The 25,578-nt window shown below is 42.0% G+C and overlaps 1 protein-coding gene across 6 annotated transcripts in view; it reads left to right on the forward strand.

Annotated features, from left to right (window-relative positions):
* ZNF462 (zinc finger protein 462) overlaps positions 1–25,578 on the forward strand; it is a 180,994-nt gene that overhangs the window by 40,304 nt on the left and 115,112 nt on the right. The window contains exons 2-3 of one of the 6 annotated variants that reach the window (XM_048504814.1): positions 5,297–5,472; positions 8,881–9,042. The exons of 4 other annotated variants lie outside the window; for them this stretch is intronic. The gene's annotated coding sequence lies outside the window, so the exon portion shown is untranslated. The remainder of the gene's footprint in view (positions 1–5,296; positions 5,473–8,880; positions 9,043–25,578) is intronic. One more of the 6 variants, XM_048504815.1, reaches the window with a different exon arrangement.

Below are 25,578 nucleotides of genomic sequence, written 5' to 3' on the forward strand. Positions count from 1 at the left end.
TTTCACAGATGCCGTAGGTGTCAAACTCGTGGCCCTCTAGATGTTATGGACTATAGTTCCCATCATCCCCTGCCAGCATCATGCAGGCCGCGAGTTTGACACCTGTGCCGTAGACTGATTCTGCATTGATACAGGGGTTGAACTAGATGGCCTGCTATGACCCCTTTTAACTTTTATGATTTAGACAAGGCTTTGTAGCTGATTTGTAATCACAGTTTGTGCTGTGTGCGAATGTATGTTCGTGATACCTGAATTCACAAAGCAAGAATCAGGGGGACCTAAATTTGATACTTGAAGAAGGAGGAGGAGGAGGAGGAGGAGGAGGAGGAGTCTTTATTTATGGCCAATGACCAAATATAATACAAATCTCCAATATAGCAAAAATATCTACAACAAAACAGGAAATGCAGATCTCTCTCCAGCGCTCCAGCACTATCCATATATATATATATAAAATACACTGTAAGCATACTAAATACTAAACAAAACAAAAGTATCTAAGCAGGATGCCATATTCAGATCGTTTTTTCTTTTTCATAATCAATCAACAGAATTTTGCTACTGGTTTAGTAATATTCTCCTACTTATCCTGTAATAGTTTTTTACAACGAACTTAATCAGAACAATATGTCATATTATGTAACATATGTGACAGGACTTTTTCCCTTGCCTCCTCAAAAAGGGGACATTTTAATAACATACTTACATCTGATTAACCAGTTAGTTTCCCTAAATCGCCATTTATTCCGATGTGTGAATGTAGCCAGATTCCATAGTTGGCACATTCCACCTAAAAATGCTGAGCAGCTTCTGAAAAGTTGCTGGCGTCTTTCAAAAGTTGTAATGGATTTTTTTCCCTATAGTGTTATTATTGAGCTGAGGTGGAGTATATTTTTAAAATAAATATGAATTTGATATTCTCTTTGATGTATCTGCAGAGCCCAAGTGTTATTTCATTCTTGCTTACAGAAGCAAAGGTGTACTGAGTCAACACTCTTTGAAAAGGGGGCAGTATATGGCCTTGGAAAGTTGATCTATGGAGTGATAAAAACACGAACTGCCTTCTTCATTGTGCCCAGTGTTGGTTTGGGACAAGTTTTTTTTGAGGAATTGGTGAAGACCTCTATGTTCATCATTTCACACCTTCAGATCTGAAGTGAAGCTGTGTGGAGATGATTTAAGCACATTTCCAAGACATGGCTTGGGTTTCTTGAGCTACGGCGGACCTTCAGGGACATCTCGTTTTGTATGTTCAGAAAGGCGATCCCTACATTTCTCATGCTGCCCATGCTGACAGCTGCTCTGTTTGTGAAAAGCAAATTTGAAGATGTCCCCCAAAGGGGAAAGGACATGTGAATTATGTTCAGCCCTGCTAACACACTCTTAAAGTGCAATGTCTGGCTCCTGGCCTTAAATGTGGGGTTTGTTTGTTTGTGTGGTATGGAAAATGCTTTGTCTGGAATGAAGAAGGGAAGCATGCAGAAATGCATAATGGCCTGGCCTTTTGTGCGCCGTCGTTGCCAGATGGCATGTTTGCTGCCTTCAGCAGAAAAAAAAAATTAGTTTGAATGTAGTGCAGCCGGCTTCTGATGCTTTGCATCTCTTAAATGTATGCCAGTATAGATTTTAAGCTTTTCTGCTTTGTTGACCACTATGTGTATGTGTGATTGAGAAAAGCTCACTTTGTCCTGCACCACAGAGTTCACATGAGGCCCACCGTTGCTCTAACCACAGCTAAAAACATATATATATATATTTCCTTCCAAAAGTGCCAGAGTGCAAGCGCTTACATACAAAGAGAATTCTCAGCACATCTTGAGACTGTGCAGACAAAACACAGCATGCAACCTGCCAACAGTTTCCCTGTAGGGGTGCGGTGGGGGCTCTTATTTATTATGTTCCTACCCTGTTTCCCCTAATATAAGACATCCCCGAAAAATAAGACATAGTAGAGGTTTTGCTGAAGTGCGAAATAGAAGGCATCCCCCGAAAGTAAGACATAGCAAAGTTTTTGTTTGGAAGCATGCCCGACGAACAGAACACAGAAAAATAAGACATCCCCTGAAAATAAGACATAGCGCATCTTTGGGAGCAAAAATTAATATAAGACACTGTCTTATTTTCGGGGAAACACGGTAGGAGCGTTTACATGGTTAGGGGAGACGGAGCTGCCAGCCCAGAATATGGAGCTGAATACGCTGCATTTGGCTTGATGGGTCACTGGCCTCCCTTTTGGAAGTCTTTTTTAACTTCTTGGGAAGTAGAAATTTGGTAATTGGCCATATTGGGGCTTTCCCTGTGGCTCCCGGCACAGCCACCCCCATTATCAAACCGATCTAATGAAAATAGGCACCAAATTTGGTTTTGCATCTAGTTGCTCAATTCCAGCCTTTGCTAATAAGCATCTGGAAATGCCGGAATAATGAGACCTGTGCATTCTGGCTGATAGTCACTCAGGGACCCGTCTTCCATTATCGTCCTTTCTGTTGGCATTCGCCATTTCCCTCAGCAATGCAGTGCATGAATTGCATAGTGTTTGAGACAGTGTTTTTTGTGTTTTAGTCTTAGAAATTCCTTTTCTAAATTCCTTTAATAATCTCCTAGGCTATCCACCTTGCTGCAAAACAAAGCCTCTTTCTCTAGTCAGTGTTTTGATTTTTTGCATCTCTCTGGACATACTTCTGTGCTTCCATTCTAAGTAGGATTTCCTGTCCTTGTCATTAAATTTATTTCCCATCCTATCTTACAGGGCAATCCTAAACAGTAAATGGATTTAGAAGGGTGTAACTCCACTTAGGAAGGCATTGTTATTGTGTCAGGTCCCTAGGGTTGTTCAGGCAGTTATTTGGAGAGTAGTAGTGGACTGCAGTCCGTTTGGTTTTATTTTATTTTATTATTATTTTATTATATAGGTAATTATATAGGTAATTCCAAAATGTAAAAGCAAATTTGCAGTGATGAAGGTGGCACAGTGGGCGTAATACATTTACGGGACTGGGGGGAGGTGGACGCCTGGGCAAGGAGCCGGCCATAGGGAGGCGTGTTCGGGCCTGCGGGAGGGGTGCATTCTGGGAGTGGGGGCTGAATTGTAGCGAGTGTCAGGGACGCAGGGCACGCGCGTGCCACATGCACAGTTTCCCATTGCTCCGCCCCTGAGGTGGATTGAGCAGAATAAAATATGGATTGAGCAGAATAAAATATTAGGAGCGGAACAAATTGGTTTTAGGAAAGGGTATGCTACGTTGCATCATTGTTTACTCCTTGATTCAATTTTCCATAAATACATCTGGAAAGGCCGTTCCAAACTGTATATTGCCTTTCTTGATTTACAGGGGGCGTTTGATTCAGTTGAAAGAAACAAGCTCTGGCGAAAACTTGAAATTCTGGGGGTAGAAAAATAGAGCTACTCTCCATGATAAGACCTGATTACACCATAAAACTTATTCCCAGGTGAGGTGTGCACAAGAGGGAATACTCTCACTCCAAAAAAAATTTTAACAACTTAAACCGAGTGCGTAAAACAAAGGATGTATTTTGAAGCCCCCACGTTGTTTAATCTGTTTCTAAAATGATTTGGCTCCAAACTTTAACAGCAATAAACACATGTTGGTCTCTGTCCTAGGTAACATCCCAACTCCCATCCCAAGCTTTATCACGGATGATGCAATTCTACTCTCAAGAAACTAGAGCTGGTCTCAACCTTTCTTATGTCAAAATGTGCGGAGTACTGCAACTAACTAACAGCTTAAATATAAATACCGCAAAAACCAAAAATCATGGTCTTTTCTAATAGACTTAAAATCCATAAAATGGTTCATATACACGTGAAAGGACATTGAACAGGTTAAATCCTTTAAATACCTAGGGATCCATCTTCAATTCAACACCAAAATGGGTACATCATAGAAAATGCAGCGGTGAAGGGATGTACTTGCCACACAAAATGCAGTGAATAACTTTTTCTACTCCAAAGGCCAAAAGCACATTCCCTCTGCTTTAAAGGTCTTCCAGGCCAAAGAATCTTGGTAAACAGAACCTCCTTTCACGGGGTTCCTGATCCTGGATTACCGCTTGGTCCAACGCGCTGTTGAAAAAAGGTACAATCAGCATTTCTCTACAAAATATTTGGAGTCCCACATTGTGTGCTCCTTATGGGGTGCTATGCTTAGAAGCTGGCATGCACCTATTATATGCTACCAGAGGGCTTGGCTACTTACCTTTAAGTTTTGGATAAAGATATGCTTTCAGCTACAACCACGGAAGCCTACTGCATAGGGCCTCCTAGTTGAGGTCCAAAGCTTAGGAGTGGTGGAATATAATCAATGAGTAAACTCAATTCATTGGGTTTCTCATTAGAGGAGTTGGTATTGAAGGACCCTGAACAAATATATAGCCTAATTAAACTTAGACCCTATATGATCAGGAGTATCAACATCCTAATCCAATACGTGCAAACAACATTACATGCTCCCCATTGTACTTTGAGTATAAACTCCTGAGCCTGGCACGATGGCCAAATACTCTATTGCACAAATCCCGGATTCTAAAATCAACAACAGCTGGAGTACTGACCTTCGAGCCAGATGCAATGTTTTTTTCCCCTGCCCTTTTAGCAAAGGCCGTGGATTGAGAAGCAGCCTCTCATCCACATAGACCTTCATGCCCTTTCTGTCCCACCATGGTGGAAACATTTGACCACATTTTGTCATGTTATTGCCCAAAATATAATCCCCAGAGGGAAGCTTTTAGTACTACCGATAATGGGAGAATGTGCCCCCCCAAATATCAAATCCCAAAATTGTTAAACAGTAATAATCCTTCTATACTTGGGAAATAGCCAATTATTTGCTGCAAGTCATGTCCTTAAGAGGTATGTAAAATAGGCAAGTACAAAACTATTTAAATGTAGGGAAATACTTCACATACCTCCTGATAATTCTGGGTTATTTTAGAAGGTGTTTATAAGGAGCTGACTGTTATTTATTGCATTTTATGGAAATTTAATTAATTTATAGTATTAATTAGTATATACAATTTATAGATCTTGGGGAAGGCTATACCTTTTTAGCAAATAGGCTATGAATAACGAATATCTTAATCTTGTCTTTTAAATGTAGTTTTACTATACCTGTTCACACTCCCATGTACAATGGAACGGACAAAAATTTTTAATCTTCGTTATTTTTATAAATGAAGTGTGATTTTAGAATGTAAAACTACTCATAGACGCCATGTACAACTCTTTTAAATTTAGTGATGGTCTATACTCACGCTTTTGTTTCTTATGCCAATAAAGGTCTATTGCAGGTAATCTGGCCTCCAGATGAGAAGTCTAGAAAACTGTGGCCTTCATTAGGCAAAGAAACGGTTTCAGGGAGGAAAAGGTGTGGTTGTCTGGCAACAGGAAGAAGAATCAAATAAAAGGGAGAAGAAAATCAGTTTTTGGAGAGAGCAAGAAGAAAAATGTTGTTCGTAAGTGACAGGAAACAGCACAATATTTAGGGATCTGTGGAGCAGAGGGTTGAGGCTATGCAAAAAGACTGCTCAGCGGTAGTAGCCATACCTAGTTTGTCAGAAATCTGAATGTTGCTGTCCAGTATTCCCAGATTTTAACTTACAAAAAGGGGTGGGATGGGGTAAAGAATGTTACCCGTTAGGGTACAGTTCTGTTGGGTTAAATTTTGTTAGCCATCTGACAGTGTGAAAAGTTCTATCATGCGCTCAAGCACAACTGAATCTTGCAGTAATAATGTTTGAAATTTAGAGAAATTCCCTTACATTTTACAGGGTTAAGAAACTGTAATTTGTAAACATTCCCTAAGATCACATTTTATTTATTTTATTTATTTTATATTTATTTATTGTTTAAACTTTTATACCGCCCCATCCCCAAAGGGCTCTGGGTGGTGTACAACATAAAATATAAATATAAATAAATTACTAAAACCTTAAAAACAAATAAATTACTAAAACCTTAAAAATACAAATATAAATAAATTAATAAAACCTTAAAAACATGACATTGATTTTCCCTGTAACAGAGCTTAGACATCTTGCCAAGTGTCCTCAATCTTTTTGAGCCTGCTGGCACATTTGGTTTTCTGACCCGACAGGATGGGTGCAGCTACCAAATGGCTTCCCCAGGAGGGACAGCCAACCACGAAATGATGACCACCTCTTAACTACAGTAGCACAATGAAGATCCTTGTGCTTATGTGGCAGCTACTGCCAAACCAACGTTTTTTTAAAAGTTGTGCAGCCAATTCAATCTCCAATAGTCAATCAGAAGAACTGGGCAAAAGCCCTACCTTGACCCATTAACTTCCCGACAGCCCAATCCAGAAAGAGGATGGAGCGAAATGGGTTATGGGAGCAGTGCGGGCTTGTGCCGACGTGGGTGCCCACCTCGATGGCATAAGGGGCACCTACGCCAGTAGAGAGCACAAACATGCTGCCAGGCACCACACAGCTCCACAGCACCCAAGCCCAGAAAGGCCCGCTGCACCAAACTGGCATCAGCACTGGCATCACTGCATGCAGGTATAGGAGGGTGGGTGGGAAAGCATTCTTGGGACTGGAGCTGACTTTAGCAGGCTTCCACTGGACTTTCAGCCCAGCATTGCCCCCATCCTCGACTGTAGACTTATGCCACTGTAATGTGGTGTGAGTCTTTTTTAAACACATTTTCCCAAGCAGCTGGGAGTTTTGTGTTTTGTTTTGGGGCCTTCCTGCGCTCCCTGAAATCCCTTTGTTGGCACTGTGGAAGGGGCACTGTGCTCTCTGGATCGGGCTGCACAAACACTTGGCAGGTGTCAAAAAAGGTGTCAGCAGGCACTCACATACACCACACTGAAGACTCTGGCATAGACTTTACTTTCAGTTTACACTTCCTGTTAAAATAGTTTTAAACAGTTTTCATTCTGTTGGTCTTCATCTTTGGACCCAAGAATATTACCAGGTGTCAGAAGTAGAGAACGAGGGTAAGACAAGGAGCCATCCCCCCAAACCTCTCTTTAAGTACTGCTGGATTGCAGAAGTGTGTAAATTTGGATATGTTACATCCATACTCAAGTCTGCAATTATATGGGAATACTGCAGATAATTTTTTTAAAAAAATAGACCTGAACTTTTCAGCAGCTATAGAAGCCAAGGAAAAAACTGATCAAATCAAATATTTATTTTTCTGAATATTGCTGGAGAGGAGCTGTTGGGTACTTACAATAATTTGCAGAAGGTGAAAATCTGAAACTGAAAGTAATAACTTACATGTCTAAGGAGAATAAGTTCTTTGTTTCTGTGCATGAAAAACCTGATCAAACTATGGCCCTTTCCGCACACGCAAAATAATGCATTTTCAAACCACTTTCACAACTGTTTGTAAGTGGATTTTGCCATTCCGCACAGCTTCAAAAAGCACTGAAAGCAGTTTGAAAGTGCATTATTCTGCATGTGCGGAATGAGCCTATGAATCAGGATGCTGTAGAACTAAGGTGGCTGAATCATAATTGTGGCTTAAAAGGGCCTCTGATAAGGAATAATCTGTGACATCAGACAAATTTCCTGGAAGAACAACTCAATATGAGAGAGAATTATCGTCTTCAGACTATGAAGGCCCAGGCCAAAGATCTGAATTCAATGGAGGTCTCCATGCCCTTAATTTAAAGAAGTACAACATACTCTTGATCAGATTTTTCCCCCTTGATGTTGTTCAAGCAAGAAAAACCTGGCGACAGGGCCTGGATTTTTGCAATGCAAGTAAATGAAACAATGATCTCATTTGATTTGGAAACTGGTGCTCAAATTAACCTGTTATCTGAAAAATATAATAAAACTTTGTCAGTGAGGAAGAAAGTGTGTGTTTTTGTTCTTTCAGAACTGACGTTTGTAGGAGATACATCTGCTAAAGGGATGAAATCAAACAGAAATTGCTGGCTGTAGACTTGATGCCACAGTTACAGTCAAAGAAAGATGTTCAGTGGTTTGCAGTGGATGGGAGGGTCATTAATCTTGGAATTTTTTCCCCTAATGTCCACCTCTGTGGAGCCTCTATAACAGCAATAAATGCTGCTAAGATACAGTGTAGGAGGAATCTTGGGAAGTCTAAAAGAAACCCCTGATAAGTAGCCAGTGTTAACATTTTGTGCCCTGCAAGATCCATCAAAACTTCAACACTGCATCGCTAACCAGACTAGTTCTTACAAAAATACAATGAGTGTTGGCACTAATGGCATCGGCAAAGCCTAATCCCTTACTGATTTGAAAAAGAGTTAGTATATTATTTGCCTATAAGCGATATACTTCTACACAGAGAGTGCCTGTGGGAATTGGCCATAAGCACCTTATAAATTTATTTAGCCAGTCAGTGAATGACTATACAAACAACAACAAATACAAAACCTTTAATGGCATATAAAGAGTGGTAAAATACAGATTATGTTAAAACCAATTGACTAAAATTTACACAAAGGTTTCACTCTTGATCCAAGTGCCTTTGTTAAAAACCTGGCAACTGATTCAGTAGTGTGGGGATGATGGTCACTAAGCAGGTGTGAAACTATTTCCTTGTCTGATCTCACTGAAAATTTCTTCAAGATGGCCTCGAGAAAAAGCAACCGATAGACTGCCAAATCTTTGCAATGAAGGAGCACGTGTTCAGTTGTTTCGGGTAGGCCCGCTGCACAGGAACAAGTCCTGTTCTCCTGTGGGATGCCATGATATCTGCCTCTTGTTTGGGCAGTCGGTAACACATTTAGCCGAGCAAGCATAAAATATCTGCGGTGAATGACTATACATTATTACTGTTGATCAGCTTACAACGATATGATTTGGCAGTGACCCATACCATAGGAAAACTTAGAATTTGTTGATGTGCTTTTCCAGGAGAGTTTCCCCCACTGTGGTGCTTGAAAAGACTTTGGAGTTGGAAATCAAAGCACTGAATAAGCAAATGACTATGCTTATGACTTCCACTGACTACTTCAACAATTAAAGAAGAAACTGATAGCAGTCCAGCATTGGAGGTTTTGAACCAAGTTGTGACAGGTCAGTGACCATAAATGAAAGATACTTGTGGTCTGAAAATCAGAGACTGCTGGAATTGTTGCTATGAATTCACAGTGATAGAGGATATTTTCTTTAAGGGGAACAATGTGGTGATACCTATTAGCCTCTGCAGATGTGGTAGAAAACCCACAAGCATCATTGAAAATGTACAGCAGAAGCTAAATCCCCAAGAAGTGTTGTATGGTTTAGGCTATCCAGGTCAGTGCATGTGACCATTAATACATTTTACCGTGCAATTCAGGGAGGGAGTGCCTTGCGGCAGCTGGAGACAACACAGCGAAAGCAGTGCCATACTGCCTCCAGAGGACCTATGGGCAGTGCAGGAGGGAAGGAAAACAAAAAACCCCTCCTGCCGCCCTAATTGCCCCATAGGCCACACAGTTTTACACTACACAAAAGTGTGACGCAAGCCTGCATGTTCAGGGGCCAGCATGCCTGGGCTGGCACAGTGGTGGAAGCCCCACCGTTGGGAATGCCCTGGCTCACCTATGCTGCCCCACAATTGCCTTGACTTCTGGGTTTCAGTTCCATGGAGCGAAGGCTCATTCTGCACAAGCAGAATAATGCACTTTCAAACTGCTTTCAATGCTCTTTGTAGCTGTGCGGAATGGCAAAATCCACTTGCAAACAGTTGTGAAAGTAGTTTGAAAACGCATTATTTTGTATGTGCAGAAGGGGCCGAAGAGTGGCTGGCTGCTGGCACCTTTGCCCCCTCTGCTGGCAGGAGTGTCCCTTGCAGTGGTGGAGGGGGCAAATGCTGCTCCCTGTGTGCGCCCCCCCCCCCCAATCTGAGCTGCCAATATGCATTATAAAAAAAAATTGGGGCTTTTGACTAGAAAGATGAAAACTTCAGAATGGTTAATAGAGCTGTGCTAATATATGATGGACGCATGATAGTTTATTACATTAAATGGTAGAGCTAATTTTTATAGAAGAAGAAGAAGAGTTTGGATTTATATCCCCCCTTTCTCTCCTGTAGGAGACTCAAAGGGGCTTACAATCTCCTTGCCTTTCCCTCCTCACAACAAACACCCTGTGAGGCGGGTGGGGCTGAGAGAGCTCCGAAAAGCTGTGACTAGCCCAAGGTCACCCAGCTGGCGTGTGTGGGAGTGCACAGGCTAATCTGAATTCCCCAGATAAGCCTCCACAGCTCAGGCAGCAGAGCAGAGAATCAAACCCGATTCCTCCAGATTAGATACACGAGCTCTTAACCTCCTACGCCGTATATTTTCAGTGTATAATATAAATACATATTTATTCTCATTTTGTTACAAAGGGGGCAATGTTGTGATAGAGCTCAATTTAGAGAAATTCTAATATTTTGTGGGATTGACTGGCAATTTGGGTTTTTTCTACAAGATCCCGAGACCTTAGGTTGTTTCTAGAACAAGGCTTGCAGACAGATATATCTTATCTCTCGGTCTATGGATAATTACGCATCTCTTTGTGGTATTAACTGTGCAGCTGATGAGTGGGACTGTGCTCTCACACTTCTTTGCATTTTGACCCTTTAAGTGTGGCAAGAGTGTATAGCAGAGAGAAGACAGACAGAGGCCATTGAATTCACTTTTCTCAGTTCTTTGTGATGATGTTTCCATTTCTATGAGCCTGTTTGCTCGGGAATAGAATCCACCCGAATGGCAGTAGTCCGGTCGCATCAGTAAGGTGCCTATTTGGATGGGGAGGCCCACAAACTTGTTCTCTAAGAGAAAATCAATTGATAGCATGACTAAAACTCAAATGTTATGACAGTGTCTGAAAAGACTTGTTTGAGAAATGCAGAGTTTACGAATAACATTCATAGTAATACAGAATACTTTGAAAGCAAACTATTTGAGAAATGGCACTCTTCAGTGTGCCTTTCCGAGTAGGATATGGTCAAAATGGGCTCATCTCAAGGATGCCCTTTACAATGTGTTTGGCAGAAATCCTTAGTGATTCCGATAGACAGTCCTTCCTTCCTTATTTATTTTATTTTATTGTTGGATTTATATACTGCCCTCCCCCGGAGGGCTCAGGGCGGTGTACAGAATACACATATACAGACAGGGCAAAGTTAAAACCAGTACAAATATAATATAAGCCCTGTCTCATGATTAGAACCAATAAACAGCAATATAACCAGCAATACAACCAGCATCCGAGAACTAAAACCAAACCCTCCCAGTAGAACCCAAAAGGCCCCCACTAAAATGGGCTACATGATTAAAACAAGCAGAAAACAAGGGGAAGGGGGTAGAAGGCAGGGGGAACCCTCAGCAGCCGACACCCCCCCCCCAAAGCCCGGCAGAACAGCTGTCTTACAGGCCCTGTGGAACTCACCAAGGTCCCACAGGGCGCGGACAGATGGGGGGAGGCTGTTCCGCCAGGCAGGGGCCAGGGCCGTAAAGGCCCTGGCCCTAGTGGAGGCCAGTCACATCATAGAGTTGATGTAAGAAGTTAGTAATGTGAACCGGTTGTAAGGAACAGTTTTTTATTTCATCATGAAGTAGTTGGGAAGTAACCTTTTTCACCGTTTATGTGGATGATACTATGTTGAAATAATTCCATGTAAATACATTTTAATTGTATGTGAATAAAATGGGCAGAGTATAATGAGGAGAAAAATACTGATTAATAAATATGCACTCATGTAAGTACCTAATTTTTGCTGTTTTGAAGCAAGAAAAAAAATCCTTGATGTGATTGGCTGGAAAATCTTGACAAATGCTAGCTGACAGGAATAGGAAGAGTTGGTAGGGTAGACAAAACTGGATTTATTTTCAGCATTGCTCTGTAGGTCTCACATGGGGTGATGCCTCTTAACTTTTTCCATGTGTAGCTTAGCAAAGCTGTAGATGGAATGGAATCCTGTAGATGGAATGGAATCCTCCCCTTTTGGCAGAATGGCTAACAGGTCATGTTTCATTAAGATATGATACCTGGTAAGACTTCATATTGCCTGAATCTACCCTGGAAAAATAGTTCTCAAGGCCTATGCCCCACTCTCTTCTGTGTTTATTTATTTGTGTTATTCATAGTCCACCTTTCTCCCTTAACCTCCAGGTGGATTACATAGAGCAATGGTTCTCAACCTTCCTAATGCCGCAACCCTTTAATACAGTTCCTCATGTTGTGGTGACCCCCAACCATAAAATTGGTATATATAAAATTTAAAAAGACCGTTTTGCGATGGTCTTAGGCGACCCCTGTGAAAGGGTCATTCGACCCCCCAAAGGGGTCGCAACGCCCAGGTTGAGAACCGCTGACATAGAGTGAGTCAACACAGTTGGCAGGTAGGACATTCAATAAACAGTGCAATAGGATTTGGGTTGTAGAACCAACCAGAAGTCTAAAAACAGAACTGAGGCAAAACACAAGTTTTTCACATGGCATATTAAGTGATGCAAAATACCGCAGCAGGATCCTGGTTTCAGCAAGCTAGACACCGTAGGATTGGCCACAGTCCTAATAATTTTTCCAAGTAACGTTGTCAGTCATTTGGTACAGTGCAGCTCTGTTGCCTGTGTAGAAAAGCCCTCTTGAGTAATTCAGTTTTGCATAGTTTGTGGACAGCCATGAAAGTGGGAACCTTCCTGACCTCAGGCAGGCCATTCCACCAGTTGTGGGCCACAACAAAGAAACCACGTGCACAGGCTGTTGCTGGTTTTTCCCATTTGAGGTTTTTATCCTGCCTATTAGCTGTAGGCTTTTGGGATACTTGCAATACTTGTATAATCTGTTCCCTGTCCCATGCGTATTATTTTGTATCCTAGTTTTCTTTCACTCTGATTCTTGAATCCTCCTTATATTGCCTACCCACAATATTTTTTGTGCTTTTTTGCTGCATTCAATCCTCCCTGAGCTGTTGCCTCTCAGCTTCCTGAAACCAGAGAGATACATTGGTGACTCCTGGAGTATTTAGGTATTTTTTTTCCAGGAGAATGTGAAAAGGGTAAACCGATCCCTTTGAAAAATCAATTAATCAAGTCACTTTAATTCTCTAGCTCTAATAGCAGTATTCCTTTCTGGGAAAAGCTCATTGCATGCCGTCAAATGCAACTTCCATCGTCCCGGAAGGCAGAAGGAAGGATTGGGGTACCACTGCAACATTTAGCCTTGCAATCAACCAGAGAAATCTAGGCCCCAGGACAAGAGCATTTTAAAGGGTCCACAATGCTAAATACAAAACAGGACGCCAGTATTAGCTCAAGTGCAAGACTGACTTCAGTCCTGATGTGTGTGGTCTGAACCACATAACTGTGTCTAGCAAGGACATTTCTAGCTTCCTGCGTATCTTGAAGGTTCTGATCACGCCAGGAATTGGGAATGCTTTCCCAGTCCCATTTTGAGTAATCCAAATCAGCAAAGTTTGAGCAAAAAAGCTAAGATTTGTTGATGGATCAGCAGCCAATCTGTTGACTCTCCAACTCATGCAAGTAGCAAGAACTGGCTGACTGTCTCTTGCTTTGCCCTGGCCTTGAAAATATACATTGAACTGCAGACCTCCATGGCAGTGGTTCTCAAAGTTCGTGAAGTAGGCATGCTCCTAAATCTATAATTCCGGGAGCTCACTTGCAAACAAACTCCATGTTGCTGTCCCTTTGTCCGAGCAGCCCCATGCTAGTTAACACTGAGCAATCTTGTCTTCTGTTATTTCTCATGTTTGGAATTGATAAATGTGTGGCATTGCTGACTAGCATGTTGTATTTCATGGCCATTATGCAGAGGCAAACTCCAATTTGACATTGAGCCTCCTCTGGTACCCCATTTTTTCTCTGGCTTGGTGTTGCCTTTGTGACCCTTTCTGGAAGGGCACCTCAGCCCACTGTTGGGAACCACAGACATATGGGAATGCTCATTTTGTCTGTGTGGTGTAGTGGTCAAAGTATAAGTAGGATATGGTTCACATCTCCACTCTGCCATAGAAGTTTGTTGGATAGCTTTGGTCCAGATCAGTCTTGTACATTTGTGACTGCCATGCAGTTCCCCTACCCCAGAGCTCATAAGGGCTCAATAAAGCTATTTTTACAGTATGTGTGTACATGAAGCTGCCTCTCACAATACTAGAACCAGGGGGCATTCATTGAAAATGCTGGGGGGAAGAATTAGGACTAATAAAAGGAAACACTTCTTCACGCAACGTGTGATTGGTGTTTGGAATATGCTGCCACAGGAGGTGGTGATGGCCACTAACCTGGATAGCTTTAAAAAGGGCTTGGACAGATTTGTGGAGGAGAAGTCGATCTATGGCTACCAATCTTGATCCTCCTTGGTCTGAGATTGCAAATGCCTTAGCAGACCAGGTGCTCAGGAGCAGCTGCTGCAGAAGGCCATTGCTTTCACATCCTGCAGGTGAGCTCCCAAAGGCACCTGGTGGGCCACTGTGAGTAGCAGAGTGCTGGACTAGATGGACTCTGGTCTGATCCAGCAGGCTAGTTCTTATGTTCTTATAAATGAATCACACTGTTGGTCAATCAGAGTTAGGACTGTCTACTCCAGGGGTCTGCAACCTGCGGTTCCGGAGCCGCATACGGCTCTTTCAGCCTTATACTGTGGCTCCGCGTGGCCTGGAGGTCGGAGGGTAGCATGGGCATGTCCCTCCAGGAAAGATGAGTGGAGGGACCAAACGGTAGATCTTTGGGGCCGTGGAAAACGGGTCCAAATGGCTTTTTGGGTGGTAAAGGTTGCTGACCCCTGGTCTATTCAGACTGGCAGCTGCTCTGCAGATCTTTCACATCACCAATTCCAGGTCTTTTCAACTGGAAATGCTGGGAATTGAACCTAGGACCTTCCGCATGCTGAGCAGATGCTGTACCGTTGAGCCACAGAACTTTCCTTTGAAGCATCTTTCATATATCCCAGGGCATGGCAGGTGGGCTGCATTTGCCTTGACAAGTCACAAGTTGCATAGATCTGGTTTAAGGTAGCGGAAGCATAATGTGAATTTATTAAACCAAGACAAATGATTAACTCTATATCACATTATAATATCACAGTGGCTTTGAAAGGCAGGATGCTAAAGGTCTCCCCTCACCTTTGGGAAGCGGACAAAAGGTAACAGTAGAAGGGAAATCTGAATGGATAAAATAATTGTGGCATGTAGGAAAACTTGTTTGGCCTCTTCTTTGAAAAGGAAAAAACAAAAGCCCTCCTTGAACTGCGGCTTTCCTTCCCAGAAAACAAGTTTATTCAGTCATGTGGGAAGCACAGGCAGACAGACATGCGCGAGCGCATTGAAAACCTGATATCAGAAGGGTATCCGGCCTCCAGGAAAGCAGTTCTTGTATGTGTGGGCCATGTGCTTAGATCTAGAGTTTAAAAATAAACGCTAGGCTGCCTTCCAGAAGATCCAGACATAGCACACAAATGCATACGAGCCTGTTTCACCACAGCTATACAGGTTGCCAAGGACAGCCCAAAGAGTTGGTTAAGGAATGAGCTTACATAACTGCGTAAGGGCAGCCAATCTGGATCGGCTTAGTGTCCCATCTAGTCCAGATGCCTGGAAGCAGAGAATGAAGGCCAAAGTCTTCTGCACACACCCCCAGCGCTGGTTCTGGGTGGATTACTGTCTCCAAACGTGGAGGTCCCATTTAGCCGTCTTTAATAGCCACTGACGGACCCACGCTCTGTGCATTTCTCTAATCCCTCTTTAAAAACCAACTGAACTGGTGACAAGAACTATATCCCATGGCAGTAAATTCTGCAAGTTAATTACCCAGACTTTAAAAACAAGTCTGATTTTTAAACCATTGGGGGTTGTAAGGAATAATGTGCAGTTATGTGCAGTTTTGATCTCAGTGTGTTGACGCTATAAATTGTTAAAATATAGTTTATCTAATTATGTTAAAATGATGCAACCTGTAAACCCGCCCCCCTTTCCTCCTTTCTCAAGTATCTATACAAGCTCGTTTTTGCCTGCTAGGAACAGCTAAAACTCTTTGGTGGCACCTTTCTGGCAATATTTCTGCTTAAGGTGTTCTGACCCGACTTTGTTAGAGGGCCCCAATGTCAGTGGGGAAGGGCCAGTGAAGTTAGTGGGCTTAAAGGAATGTAACGATTTTATGGTTGCATATTAAAGTGCACCAGATGCTTGTGGAGTTAAATGAATGCACCCCCATTTGGGTTCGTTCCCCCTTCTAAGTACCACATATGTAGGCCCCCAAAGCAGGCTTGACCATGGTGTGAAGGAAGGGATGACTTAAGTTTCCTCCAGTGCTGTTTTCCAATCTGCGATCCCCACATTTTTACACGTCAGGCCCACCCCCTTCCCCCCTTACATTGTCATAGTTCAGACTTGGCATGCCTTCTTTTTTAGAAAAAAAAATTGCATGGTTGCTACTTTATGGGACTCACAGCCTCTGTGTCGTTTGACCTTCAACATAAGCCTCTTGAGTAGGAAAACATTTAAATTTTGCTATGTTGTCGTAATTCTGATTTTCTGTTTGTTTATACTGTTTTATGAGGAGCGGTAGCAGCATCATGACACCGCCGCTGTTGGGCTGTGCTTTCTGTTTTAGCCTGATCTTCCGTTTGTGAGCCGTTCCAATGTTTATAATCTGTGGAAATGCTTGCTGGTCTGGGAATGATGCCTAGAACGAGGAACTTGCTATGCCAGCCTGGGAATAATTGGGAATTGCAATCTACCATGAGACCACAGCGATAGCCAACTGCAAGAAGGGAGTCTTTCTCCCTCCCCTCCCCCTTTGACATCAGAGTTGGACTTGAATCTGTTTGCTCTATCCAGTCACTGATGCCTTCTGTAGAATTACTCACCCATTCATCCATCCTAAGATTATAATTATTTAACTTGTCTCTCTTAAAAAAAAAAGACAATCAAGGGATAAGTCAAGATAAGTAAAAAAGGAGCCCCTGGATAATACAGGGCTTTTTCATTCCATCTGATTTTTAATCTCAAGGTAACTGACACTGAACAGTAACACAATCAATTATCTGATGTAGGCAGAGTTTGCAATTCAGATCAAATGGGCCTGGAGGGAACAGCTGGTTTGTTTTAAAGGCAGAGATATATTGCAGATTTAAACCAGTTTGAAAATGATAACTGGGATAGCTTTTCCATAAGAATGTTGGAAACTTTATATTTGTGGGATGCTGAGATTCTTCTGAAGTCATTTCACAAAACTGCAAATCTTTGGGGTAAAGTTTAGAACTGTACCTGAAATCTGGCAGTGACAGGATTGGTAGCTTTCTACGCACACAAGCAGCTTAATTTTGTAGACAACTTTGAGATTGACAATTCAGTCTTAAATAAAACTACATTGGGTTTAGAAGGGGGTACTTCTATTTAGCCTTGCAATGTAAGTGATTCAAGGACTTTAAAAAATAGAATAAAGCAAGCATATTCTTAGTATTCATGAACTCATTTATATACACTTCCTGACAGGCAGTCAGGGGCTATGATGCAAAGACTGGCTGAGTAACATCAATTAGACTTCATGGAAAGCCTATCAGTATGACCATAACGGAGGTTTACACATCAACTACAAATGCAGATGAGGAAGAAATTGAAAGCTTTTATGCAAGTGTCTAGGAGGAAATTGATCATACACCTAAACAAGCTGTGATAATTATAGGTAACTGGAACACAAAGGTAGGAAACAAAGTAGAATCAAATATTTTTGAAAGATTTGAGCTAGGAGCATAAAATGAAGCAGGGAAGTGACTCATAGAATTCTGTGAAGATTTGTTCATTGTTTAAGCATGTTTCAGGCAACAAGGCAGAACAGTAATCAAATAATCAGAAGCTGGAGAAGCTCCTTTCTCTCTTCTAAACAAGGCCAGGACTTGATAACAATGAAAAATTAGGAAAAAACTAAAAAAAAACATCAAACTATTCATAGTGCCAAAATACAATCTGAGCAACATTTTTGAAAAGTTTAATGACCAAATTTGCATTACTGTGTTCAGAACCAAAAGAACTATGGGTTGAGGCCCGAGATATTAATAGGAAACATGCATAAAGGCTATTCCTGTAGCCAAAAGAAATGAAAAGCTGCAATGGATGACTGATGAAACACTTAAAACTGTTAAACATAGACAAGAAGCAAATGTTAAAGGGGACAGAAACAGAATTCAAAGTCTAAATGCAGCATTCCAGCAACTGGCACATAGAAGTAAAGGGAACTATTATAATAACCAGTGCAAAGCAATAGAAAAGAACAACAAAGGAAAAACAACAGATCTGTTCCATACAGCCAACAAATCAAAGGGAAATTTAATGTATGGTCAGGAATGCTGAAAAGTTAACATGGGAATACATTAGCCGAACAGGACAAAATAAATAAAAGGTGGGAACAAAAAACTGAAGAATTATTCAGAAGAGATTAAAGGAGAATAGAGATTCCTTCCAATAAGAAAGTGAAGTGAAAGCTGCACTGGGAATAACTGGGGAGGAACAAAAATCACCAGGAGCAGTTGAGATATCAATAGAACTAATCCAAGCCACAGAAATGGTGTCTATCAGAATTTTGGCAAGAATATGCCAACAAATATAAAAACAAAACAATGTCTCACAGACTGGACTTGGTCAGTTTACATTACTATTTCAAAAAAAGGAGACACCAGTGACTGTAGCAACTATTGGACTGTCACATTAATTTCTCAAACAAGTGAAGCGATGCTCAACATTTATTACTATATATGGAAAGAGAAATGTCATATGTTCAAGCTGGATTCAAAAAAGGAAGAGGCACTGGAGACCGCACAGCAAATTTATTTTAGTTACTGGAGCATACGAGAGAATTTAAGAAGAAAATCAGCTTGTGTTTCATTGATTACAGCAAAACTTTTGACTGTGTGGATCAGGGGTCCCCAAACTTTTTAAACAGGGGGCCAGTTCACTGTCCCTCAGACTGTTGGAGGGCCGGACTAAAAAAAACTATGAACAAATTCCTATGCACAAATGATTGTAAAATGTTTGATTTCACCTTTCAGCCTTTCTTGTCTGTGAGTCTATTTTTTAGAATCAGTGACCAAAAGTATATCATAGTACAGGCATTTAGAATTGGCTTCCAAATATTGTTTGGGGAGGCTGTGGAATACCTTCCGTGTAAAAAAAAAAAAAAAAAAGCAAGAACTTTCCTCTAATGAAAGAGCATTCCATCTAACCCAGGATCAGGTATCTTCCTGCGGTCTCTTTCCATCTAACAGCCAGCGAGCGATTCTCGCCAGAAGCCATGGCTGATGCCAGTAAATGGGAGTGAGGCGGAACAGAAAGCCTGAGAGCAACACATGGAGTAGCCGAGAGGAGGAAGAGGCTGAGACTTTGAAGGCGTTACCACATGTAAGGTTTCCAACTCTAGGTCCAGATTGAAATTTATGGAGATTTGGGGGGTGCCATCAGCTTCCTGTAACTGCTAATCAACTTGGCCGTTGGGGCCCCGGGTTCCTCCTCCTCTCGAGCCCCTCACCCACATGAGATGGGAACATCGCCGCCATGCCTGGCCCAGCGGGCGGATAAGCTCTGCCTTCAGGGAGCCACATTTGGCATTCCATGACCCGTAGTTTGGGGACCCCTAAAGTGTGGATCATAACTAAAGCTATGAGGTGTTGGTTTAAAAAAGAATTGGTCAATGATGACTGCAATATAGCAGTTGAAGTTATTTTCTATGTGCACAACCTGTTACTCACAATGGCTTAAGAGGTTACTGTTAAGACAAAATATGGAGAAGCAGAATGGTTTCCAGTTAGCAAAGGTGTCAGACAAGGATGTATTTTATCTCCCTCTCCCTTCAATGTATATGCAGAGCTTAGCATTAAGGTGGAATAGATTTAGATGCATTTGGAATTAAAATTGATGGCAGGAACATTAACTTTAACAGTTTGAAGATATTCAGATGATACCACATTACTCCAGAAAATAGCAAAGTCTTGAAACAGTTGCTGATGAAGGTTAAAGCATAGGGCCAAAATGGGATTATATCTGCAAATGCAAAGCAGGATTATAGCTGAACATCAAAAAGACAAAAATAATGACTGCTGGGGAGTTACACAACTTTATGGTTGACAATGAAGAAACTGAAATGGATCAACATTTTCTTTTCCTTGGCTCTATCATTAACCAAAAGCGAGATTGCAACCGAGAAATCAGAAAGAGAATGAGACTGGGCAGCCATGAAGGAGCTACAAAATATTCTTGAGAATAAGGATGTGTCACTGGCAACTAAGATCAAATTAATTCATGCCATAGTATTCCTTATTATTACATATGGATGTAAACGTTGGACCGCTGGCAGGAAGAAAGTTGATTCCTTTGAAGTTATAGAGGAGCTATAAAGAGGTTTTTATTGTTTGTATTTGTTATTTGTTGATTCAATGTTGGTAGTCACCCTGAGCCCGTTGGGAATGATAAATAAAGATCAGCCCAATCCAGGTGAGAAGGGCTGAATGGCCATAGGGAGTGGTAGAGGGCTGTGCTGATGTACCCCCACACACACTGCAAAGGGTGCCCCTTCTGGCAGCGCGGGACTCCGGCAGCCAGCTGCCCCTCAGCTCCGCAGCAGCAAAATGTAGAACTTAGGGCTGCTGCTGACCAATGCTGATATACATTTGGATGCCAGCACACAGGGGACAGGCCTGGACATTCCTGGTGCTGGAGCTGATGTTATTCAGCTTCCGTTGGTGTTTTTGCCCAGGATCACTGGCCCTCGGGCCTTCAGACTTACGCCACACGAAAGTGCATCATAACCCATTTTTGGCAATGGGACAGTTCAGGTGGTGGTGGGGATTTCGAGTTTCCCTCCCTTCTGTGCCACCCAAAGCCCCTTTGGAGGTGGCGTCTCTCTCCCTGCCCTGCCCCCCAACTTGATTGCACTGTCAATAAATAAATGTCGTGTTGGAAGAGAGTTTTTACGGATTATGCGGGCTGTCAAAAGGGAAATAAGTGGGTTCTAGATCAAATCAAGCCAGAATTCTCCTTAGAAGCCAAAAGGACTAAATTGAGTTTATCATACTTTATTCCCATTGTAAGAAGACAAGAGTCACCGGATAAGATAATAATGCCAGGAAAAGTTGAAGGCTGCAAGAAAAGAGGAAAATTGAACAAGAGATGGATTGATACTACAAAGGAAGCATCAGCCCTCAGTTTGTAAGACCTGGGCAAGGCTGTAAACAATAGGACATTTGGGAGGACATTAATATAGAGCACAGGTGTCAAACTCGCGGCCCTCCAGATGTTATGGACTACAGTTCCCATCATCCCCTGCCAGCATGATTCTGGCAGGGGATGATGGGAACTGTAGTCCATAACATCTGGAGGGCCGCGAGTTTGACACCTGTGATTTAGAGGGTCACCATAAGTCAGAAGCAACTTGATGGCACTTTCTGCACACATGCACACACATACAAATAGTTGCATTTAGGCATTGAAAATCTCTTGTGGATTGGCTTTGAATCCGGTATGTCAAGGTATTTTATGCGTTGGCTTAATTGTACTCCAGCGAGCACCCTTCCTGCAACTTTGGATATAAAGATTGGCTAACTTCTAGAAGGCTTTTCTGCAAGGACTGCATTCAACTGTTTGGTAGTTGCTGGGTTTTCAGGGCTATGTGGCGGTTCGATTAACGGTTGGATCTTTGGGTTCCTGGAATGTTTCACCTGCATCTGTGGCTGGCATCTTCAAAGGTGGATCACAAAGGGAAGTATGTTACACATAACATAAGTGCCCTCCTGTGATTAAAATGAAAGGCTGTTTTCCTTTTCATTGCCTGTCACAGTAACATTCTAGGGCTTAAATAGTTTTAAAAGAACCAGCATGTTTACTCTGAGCTTTCAGTATCATTTATCTGGATTGGCCTTCTCTGATTTATCAACTAAGCTTTAGCTGCCTAATCAACACTTTAAGTTTGACTACCCCCACCCCTAAAAAAAAATCTCTTGCATCTGAATTAGGACTTTAAGAATGCTGCTTAAAGTGGGTCGTGGAAACTTAATACATTCATTCTGACTTTGATTTTTTTTTTTTTAAAAAAAATTGTCATTGAATGGGAGGGATGCACAATTCAAATTGCTCCGAGAGCCCATTTTTAAAATATCTTTATATTTTTATTAATCTGAGACTGCAAAAAAAAAGTTGTTAACGTTTTAAGTCGGTGTGTTTCTTTTCAAGCCTTTCCTTTGTTCGCCCCCTTTATCTCTCTGTGCCTGATAGTTCATTCTTTCTCACTTCTCTCTGGGCCACAGGCTCCCTCTTTGTGGATTCTCTCTCCAGTCCATCGCTCTTTCCTTTTGCAGCTGCGCCGCCACAGATCTGCATCCCCATCTATTAGCCCCGTTCTCTTTCAGTTTTCCCACCAGGACATTTTCTGCATTTTCATCTCTTAGCGTTTTCCTTTTCCTGGCACACAGTTCTCGCTGCACCCCATCGTTCTCCCTGTGTCCTCTATAAACCATCTCAAGTCTTTTTCTTTTACCGTTCGCCATGCCCCCTCTTCTTTCCGTACTTATAGAATGTGTGCGTATTTGTCCATGGTTTTTAACTAACTTTCTTGCATGCGCTTTCTTTCCATATTCCATAATTCAGAACACATAAACATTCCCGTATTGGAGTCCTCATATTCAGTCTTTGTATACTCTATGGCAGGGGTCTGCAAGCTGCAGCTCTCCAGATGTTCATGGACTACAATTCCCAATTGGCCATGGTGGCAGGGGCTGATGGGAATTGTGGTCCATGAACATCTGGAGAGCCGCAGCTTGCAGACCCCTGCTCTATGGGTTCCCCAAACCTCGGTGATTTTGGTGGTAAGAGCACTCAAGGATTTCATAATCAGGTGCAGGTAGACTTGGGTTGGCTAGAAAAACTGCTACCATTTCTATGAAGAACTTCTTGAACTGCAAGGGAAGGAGCAGTAGAAATCTTGATTCTCCAGTTCCCAACACCTTTTTTTAAAATGAACTTGGATAGCCTTAAATGTTTCCTTCAAGAGATAGGCTGTAAACAATCAATATTTGGAATCACCACTTGCAGGCAGAGAGGAGGCTAAAGTTGGTTCATAGGTCTTGCTTGGTCCTGGATTGTGCCGATATGCTGGATCATAAAAAAGTAGATTTCAGGGTTTAGTTTCTTTCCATTGTGTGTCATTTGGGGTGATTTTTGTTTGCAGATGACGGCATAGGAGAAAAAAGGGCAGATTTATTGGGCAATTATTACAGAACACTTCAGAATCTTTAAATATTTTGAAGTATGGCATTAATATTTTAAGGGTTTTCTCACAAGGGGAGGAATTGAAAATCTTGGCAGGCTTAATAGATACTATCTATACAGATGCACCTTTAAAAAAAAAGAAACCTTAACTCCATCATTATTGGGAGAATGGCCTTTTTCTAGCATAGAAGTGCCTTTGAAAGACCCTGTTGGACTTCTGCATTAAATATGTAATAATGATTAATAAGAGGAACGCATGTGTGCTCCCTCTGTGAAACATTCTCTTAGGGTATCTAACAGGGGTCCCAGACAGTTTGCATAGTGATCTGCGTAATGAGAACCAAATCCAGAGGGACTCAAATAGTACATGTTGCTTTTCCGACTGGCAGCATGATCAGTTAAGAACGAATTTGAAAGAGATGCCCTTGATAATAATACAGAGAGCTCTATTGTCCCTGAATATATGGGCTTTCACCCATAACTCTCTTTTCCTCCTGCTTTTGCAAGACATGTGATTAAACCACACAGCTTCCTCCTGCCTCCGTGTGGCTGAGCATGCTTCCACCACTTACGCCATCTGGGCCACGTTAGGTAGGTAACTTTTACTCCGTAGGCCTTTGCCGGCAATTTTTTTTTAAAAAAAAATGTGCAGTGATTTGCTGTAATGCTGACCTGGCTGGAGATCATTCCCAAGAGGACCCATCCGTAATACATTGCTGGGTAGTATCACAACAATCTGTGCATTACGATGCACCTCGTAGCTGGCCAGTTGGGGGTTGAGAGTATCCCCAGTGCCCTGAAGCACTTTTAACCTGCCAAAAGTGATGCATTGTGCAGCTCTTTTAGAAAACAAAAGGCAGGAGAGAAAGTCCAAGGTGTGTTGTTTTTCCACTTGGAAGAACATTTCCCCCACCGCCCACTTACGTAATTGACAGTAAAGTTGGACCGAAGAGAGCCCGGGCTAATGTCGATGACAGCTTCATTTGAGTAGAGCTTCCCCCTGCGCCCCGTTTCTTTCTAACACAGTCCATCAGAGCATCCTCGTGTGATAGTCCCATAGCAATGGACAGGACATTGTAGAAGAGCACGTTAGTGCCGTTCCCTCTGGAGCACGCGCTGGAAGGCTTCCCGGTGGGTTGCATCTTGGCCATTTTGTACTGAAGAAGTTGTAAAGCACAGGTTTTAAAGCGTATCGTTCTGTAGCAGTCCGATCGAGCCGCTGCAACATTTTCCACATGTCCTGGAGGGAAGTCGCCAAACCTGAGGGTCCCACCCCTTGATGATTTAAAATTGGAAATCCCCAGGAGAATAAAACCAGATGCTCTGTGGCTCTGCAATGCTGTTTTTATTTCTTTTTGTGGGCAACTTGAAATCTTGAATTGGGCGTGTGAACGTTATTAATGTACAATCGGCTTCCAGCATTTCAGCACCGCTGGGGCTATAGGATTCAAGGCGATGAAGCCAACTTGTGAATTGAGCCAAGTTGTTCATTAGTATCCTCTTCAAAGAAATGACAGCACACTTGTAAGGGGAAAAAAAGTAATGAACAAAGCAGAGTAGTGGCAAATCCCCAGGAGTGCAGGAAAATGCAAAATGTAGTACCGAGTGTTATGTTATGTTAAATTTAATTTATATACCGCCCTCCCCCGGAGGGCTCAGGGCGGTGGACAACAGTAAACAATAATACAACCAATAATACATAATAGATACAACGCATCAAAACAGAATACCTAACAAAAACTCAATAACCCTTAACAATATCTAATATCTAACACAGTTCACCACATATTAATTAACATCAACATTGGAAATATCATTTAACAAGTTCAACATCATTTCTCAATAATAATATTCGTAGAATATCAGCCAACAGAACAACCTAACATCTACACAAGTATATCGTAATAACACACTTAGTAGTCCGTCATGACCAGCAATAAACCCATCCCAACAATACAACAATTTTTTTAACCAGCTTCGTGGCAGGCCCAGCCTCAACGTTTAAAAAAATCTGTAGTCATAGTTATGGAGGTATGCTCAAAATGGTGTTGGAAGTGCTTCCTGAAATCTCTGCAGCCAGGAGGGTGACTGAATCAGACTTCCAGTGGTTCAAAACCGGCTTCATTTCCTCCCAACGAATGGCAAGGTTTAGTGTGTTTGGTACGCTCAATGAATTATGCAAGGCATGAAAATTATTCAAATTCACTCAATTTGCATAATCCGTACAAAGTGGTCGAAGTACTTTTCTTGAGGGAGAGTGTTGATCGCATGGTCATATAATTTTATTTTTATTTTAAAGAGTGAAGTATAAAGGTCTACCTTACCATGAATCAGAGTTTATTATCCATTTATGTCCTATAATGGTTGGCAAC

This window comes from Sphaerodactylus townsendi, linkage group LG07 (assembly GCF_021028975.2).
Source record: "Sphaerodactylus townsendi isolate TG3544 linkage group LG07, MPM_Stown_v2.3, whole genome shotgun sequence".
Lineage (NCBI taxonomy): Eukaryota > Metazoa > Chordata > Lepidosauria > Squamata > Sphaerodactylidae > Sphaerodactylus > Sphaerodactylus townsendi.